Source organism: Phocoena sinus, chromosome 11 (assembly GCF_008692025.1).
Source record: "Phocoena sinus isolate mPhoSin1 chromosome 11, mPhoSin1.pri, whole genome shotgun sequence".
In the NCBI taxonomy this organism is placed as follows: Eukaryota; Metazoa; Chordata; class Mammalia; order Artiodactyla; family Phocoenidae; genus Phocoena; species Phocoena sinus.
The window spans coordinates 80451099-80457098 of record NC_045773.1 but is presented as its reverse complement, the minus strand read 5'-3'; positions in this window follow the sequence as shown (position 1 = coordinate 80457098).

The window sequence follows — 6000 nt, the reverse complement described above, 5'->3', positions numbered from 1 at the left end:
ATGTAATATACAGCATTAGGAATATGGTCAATAATACTGTAATAGCTTTGCATGGGGACAGATGGTTACTAGACTTATCGTGGCTATCATTTCATGCAAATGTTAAATATTTATTTGTATGTGGTACACCTGAAACTAACATAATATTGTATGTCAACTATATTTAAGTTAAAAAAAAGCTCACAGTGTCACCATTGTACTGTAAGGGGTACTCCTACCATTTTGCTATTTCTTTTCTATAGGCTTTCTGACTTTTCGTCCCTCATTTCCTGCATTACTATCTTCTTTTGTGTTTAGTTGATTTCTCATAGTGAACTGTTTAAATTCTCATTTCCTTTTGTGTATATTCTATAGCTATTTTCTTTGTGGTTACCATGGGGATTACTTTTAATATCCTAAAGTTATAATACTCCGATTTGAATTTATACCAGCTTACCTTCAATAACATACAAAACCTCTTTCCTTTCCAACTCTGCCCCCACCCCTTTTGATTGTGGATGCCACAACATTATGAATGTATTTAATACCACTAAGTTGCACACTTAAAAATGGTTAAGATGGGGCTTCCCTGGTGGCGCAGTGGTTGAGAGTCTGCCTGCCGATGCAGGGCACGCTGGTTCGTGCCCCGGTCTGGGAGGACCCCACATGCCGCGGAGCGGCTGGGCTCGTGAACCATGGCCGCTGAGCCTGCGCGTCCGGAGCCTGTGCTCCGCAACGGGAGAGGCCACAGTGGTGAGAGGCCCGTGTACGGCAAAAAAAAAAAAAAAAGGTTAAGATGGTAAATTTTATGTTATGTGTATTTTACCACAATAAAAAAATTTAAAAAATAGATTTGATAATGCTGATATTAAAAAATGTGAGAATTGTATTATGATTGTGTTTTCAAAAAAGTGTCCTTATCTTATAGAGGTACATACTGATGTATATTTACAGGTAAACTGTAATATGATGTCTTGGGTTTGTTTAAAAATAATCCCGGAAGGAGTGGGTGGGTATACAGAGATAAACCAGGATTGTCTGTAGGTTGATGATTGTTGAAGCTGGGTGATAGGCACACTGGAGGTTCATTATATTACTTTCTCTACTTTTGCATATGTTTGAAGTTTTACAAAATAAAACTTGAAAAGTCTGCAGAGAGACTGCATCAGGTTCTCCTGTTAGTAGTCCAGCAGGGTGCTTCTTTTGTTGCCTGGTTACATGTAGGCAGATATTCAAGCTGCTTTTTCCTGTAAAAGGCTTTTACAGGGCTTCCACTGGAGACACAGATTGAGGACACAGAAGGTGCCAACTCCCTCAGAAACCTCCTGCCCGGTTCCAGAGCTTTCTCCTGGCCTCCCTGTGTTTCCCTCTATCTATTTAAACAGGAACTATTCATACCCAACAAAAAGCTCAAAGAATAATAAAGGGAATTTAATGAAAAGTAAATCTCTGGAAATTCCCTGGCTGTCCAGTGGTTAGGGCTCCGCACAGTCACTGCCGGGTTCAATTCCTGGTTGGGGAACTAAGGTCTCACGAGCCATGAGGTGCGACCAAAAAAAAAAAAAAAAAAAAATCATCTCAGGGGACTTCCCTAGTGGCGCAGTGGTTGGGAGTCCGCCTGCCAATGCAGAGGACACAGGGTCGATCCCTGGTCGGCGAAGATCCCAAATGCCGCGGAGCAACTAAGCCCTTGCGCCACAACTACTGAGCCTGCAGACCACAACTACTGAGCCTGCATGCCACAACTACTGAGCCCACGTGCCACAACTATTGAAGCCTGCGCGCCTAGAGCCCATGCTCCCAATAAGAGAAGCCACTGCAATGAGAAGCCCGCGCACCGCAACGAAGAGTAGCCCCCGCTCATCACAACTAGAGAAAGCCAGCGCACAGCAACAAAGATGCAACGCAGCCAAAAAAACAAAAAAACAAAAACTCTCTCCTTGTCCCACACCCCATTTTCCAGCCCCCAGTTCTCCCCAGAGGCAGCTTTCCTGTCTACTTTCCCGTCGAAACTTCCAGAGAAATTTCACACATATAAAGAGCATATATGGCTACATCCTCTTTCTCCCCCCTTTTGCAATCAAGGTGGCATCCCATACACACGGTTTTGAATGTCTACTTAGTTAAAAAGTATATGTTATATTACATATAATATCCTGAGACATTCCACTTCGTACGTACAGATAAGCCTTAAGCTTTCAGAGGCTGCAGAGTTTCCATTTTCCAAACCACAACATACTGTGTGTCAGTCCTCTGGTATGGACGTGGGTTAGTCTCAGACTTTTCCTCTTGGTCACAGTGAATGCTGCAGTGGCTGTCTTTGTACCTCACCCTTCCACACCTGTAGGGGAGAAGATCCTCTCATTTCGTTAGTCCTAATTTAATTCTCAGAGGTACTCTTAAGGGCAGTGTATTCTGCTGTGTGTGATAGGTGACAAAATAGGGTGAGTAAGGTTATGAAACAGCTAATAGATTCTCCAAGCTGAACCTGAGATTGCCGGGCTGCGACCTTTCATCTGAGTCTGGCGGGACAGCAAGGCGTGAATGTCTATCCTGTTACACTGGAAAGTTCTCTCCCTGTCCCTGGGCAGCACTGCGGGGTGGGGGCAGCAGGCTGCCCATCTTCCAAGCCCAGGGCTGCCCTTTTGGTGGGAGGGACCTGGTATCCAGGGGCGGGAAGAAAACGGATCATCCTCCCCACACTCCAGGATACAGAGGAAAACATTAGAGAGGCATTTGGAACGAAAGGGCAGAGGAACTGCACTTAGGTCTCCCCTGCCACCAAAGCTCAGTCCAGACAAGGGGGGAGGATTGTGGGGTTGATAAGAGAGGAGTCGGGGTGTTATAGCCAGGGGCCATCCCTCCCCTTACCCTTTTCCAGCTGACCCCTGACTACATGGGCCATGATCACCCTCTCACCTGGGCTACACAGGGCTGCCTCCCCGTAGGCGGCAAGAAGTGGGGGAGGGGGGATGACAGGCACCAATGGCAGCCCAGGACTGGAAGACCCCAGAGGGGTGGGACGGACATGGGTGAGGCAGGGGCTGTGTTGTGGGCAGACAGGCACACTGGCAGAGCCCAGGTCTAGCTGTTCCCATGGGCTAAGTTTCATCTGAAGGAGATGTGGCCCCTTATAGAGGTCTGGGACAGGTTTTCTATTTCTTCGGCGGTCCCCTCTCCCCACTTGCTTAATTCTCAGGCATTGTTTGTGCAATGGATGGGTGAGGAGAGGAGGTTTAGGCTCCCGACCTAGAGTCTGACCTTGTAGGGTGGCCTCTGGGCCCAGGGGCCTGGAGGACCCTGGGGATGGGGCAGGGGCCAGGGGCTGGGCGTAACCCTTTTCTGGGTTCTCTAAGGATGATTCATGTAAAAGGTTTCTCAAGGTCACATTTGGGCAGTTTGCTCAAAGTAAGTAGGTTGATACACAGTAGCATGGGCGTGGTCGTGTACCTAGTGCTCTAACAGTAGGGTGTGTTAGAAGAGGGTGGGGACTGACCCAAAGTAAATATTTTTATTCAAAAAGAAATGGAAGGAATAGAAACCAAAGACACTTTTTTTTTTTTTTTTTTGCGTTACGCGGGCCTCTCACTGCTGTGTCCTCTCCCGTTGCGGAGCACAGGCTCCGGACGCGCAGTCTCAGCGGCCATGGCTCACGGGCCCAGCCGCTCCGCGGCATGTGGGATCTTCCCGGACCGGGGCACGAACCCGCGTCCCCTGCATTGGCAGGTGGACTCTCAACCACTGTGCCACCAGGGAAGCCCCCAAAGACACTTTTGTTGCTGACCTAAAGGAGCTTGGAGTGAGGATAGAGCTGGGGAGGAGGTTTTGGGTATAATCTGGAGTCTAGGGTATAAACATCAGCCTTGACCTTATCCATGGAGCTCATTGTTTCAACAACTCCTGGGATCCTTCCTCTGGAGAGGTTGAGATAAGCACACACATAACTAGAAGGCAGTACAGCCTGTAGACAGGGCCGTAGGAATCTGGAGGACTGAGAGAGCTCCTCGGAAGATGAGGGACTTGAGAAGGATGGAGAAGGTGTTTCAGGAGAAGGGGTCGCAAGAGGCAAGTGCTTAGGGGAGAGAGGGCTGGGGAAGGCGCAGTGCAAGGGAGTGGGGGAGGAAATGGGACTTGAAGGAAGTTTGGGGATCTCAGAAGAGCCATTGCAGAGAAGATGTTAGGAAGAGGCACTAAAGCACAGGAGTTGTGAGTGTAGACTCAGGAGCCATGCTGTCTTGGTTTGAATCCAGCTCTACTACTTAGTACCTGTGTGAACCGGGTGGGGGGGCATTTAATATTTCTATGCCTCAGTTTCCTCATCTGTAAAGTGGGGGTAATGATAAGGCCTGCGTCTTAGGCTTATCTGAAGATTAAGTGAGCTCCTACATGTGAAGGATTTAGAACAGTGTCTGTTAATGTGACACCTTCCTCCCCCAGAAGCAGCCCCGGGACCAGGATTCAAGTGCACACAGTGCATTTGGGAAGCGCTCCCAGGAGACATGGGTAGCGGAGTGGGAAAGTGGGATAGGGAAGGAAGGCAGCCAGTAAAGTGTGTGTTATCAAGCGAACTTACCACTGCCGGTGAGTGATTAGTCCCACTCAGGAACCCTGGAGTCGTGCAAAATATCAGAGTTACCCTGTGGTGGGAGCGAGCAGGCTAGGATATTTACATTCCCATTCCACGCAGTCACAGCCTGAGGGCTGCTTTCAGGGAGCCCTAATTCTTTGGCATTTCCAGCTTTCTGTGCACAGGTGGGACAGGACACCGGAGAAAGCCTCAGGCAAAGAGATAGAGATGCTGCTATCAGGACACCGGAGAAAGCCTCAGGCAAAGAGATAGAGATGCTGCTATCGGAAGGCCGAGGCACAACCCAGTGGTGAGGCCCAAGGGATGTGAGTGGGGCAAGGATGGATCCACTACAAACACAGAGAGGCTTGTTGAGTAACACTGAATCCTCAGCAGCAGGCTTTGAACCAGGCCAGGTCAGCCTAGTTTCCCAAACTGGGGGTTGATCTGGAAATGGGACTCAGCCCTGCAGTTGCCATGGAAGGTTGAGGGTGGCAGATCCTGGGAGGTCAAGTCCATGTCTAAGTGTCCAAACTGGACAAGGAGTAGACTGTGACCCAGCGGAGACTCTACTACAGTAGCTCTGCCTGTCTTAATGACTAACCACTTTTCCTATGAAATTTTCAGCTTCGAGGCGCTGAGCTCCCCATGGGAGTAGAAAGGCATCCTGAGAGGCTATCATGCCATCATTTCCTTTTTCTAACCTGCGAATAGCAGATGAATTGCAGAATGTGGATGTTGCTTTCTTCTCTTTGGAATTGGTCTCCTGGAAGTAAATATTAGAAGCCTTGAACTGATACGAAGAAATTTGGCCAAGAGGGAAGAAGCTGGCAGGAATGGAAGGTCTGTCATTTTAGGCATTACTTACCTTCTTCCTTTCATCTGGAGTGAAAATACAGGTTGCATTTGCCAGGCTTTTTTTTTTTTTTTTTGCGGTACGTGGGCCTCTCACTGCTGTGGCCTCTCCTGCTGCAGAGCACAGGCTCCGGACGCGCAGGCTCAGCGGCCATGACTCATGGGCCCAGCCGCTCCGCGGCATGTGGGATCTTCCCAGATCGGGGCACGAACCCGCGTACCCTGAATTGGCAGACGGACTCCCAACCGCTGCGCCACCAGGGAAGCCCATTTGCCAGGCTTTTTAATGGGGCAAAAAAATAGATAAGCCACCTTCACCTAATGGGGGTCTACTGAAAATCTACTTAGGAGCCTAGAGAGGGGAATAAAGATCTAGTGTCTTTAGCCCCAGAGGCTCTCAGGTCATGGCCCTTCCACATTGGACTGGGCCCCATGGAGAACTGGACCAGTGGACCCACTCTGGTGACTCACTTTCCCTTTGTTCACCTTGATTTGCCACCGTGCAATGTGATGCTCCCGTGGACAGTTTCCCATCAAAGTTGACCTCCTCTTGCACATTGCTTGTTGTCTTCCCAAATCCATTCTCTTCTTATATAGTA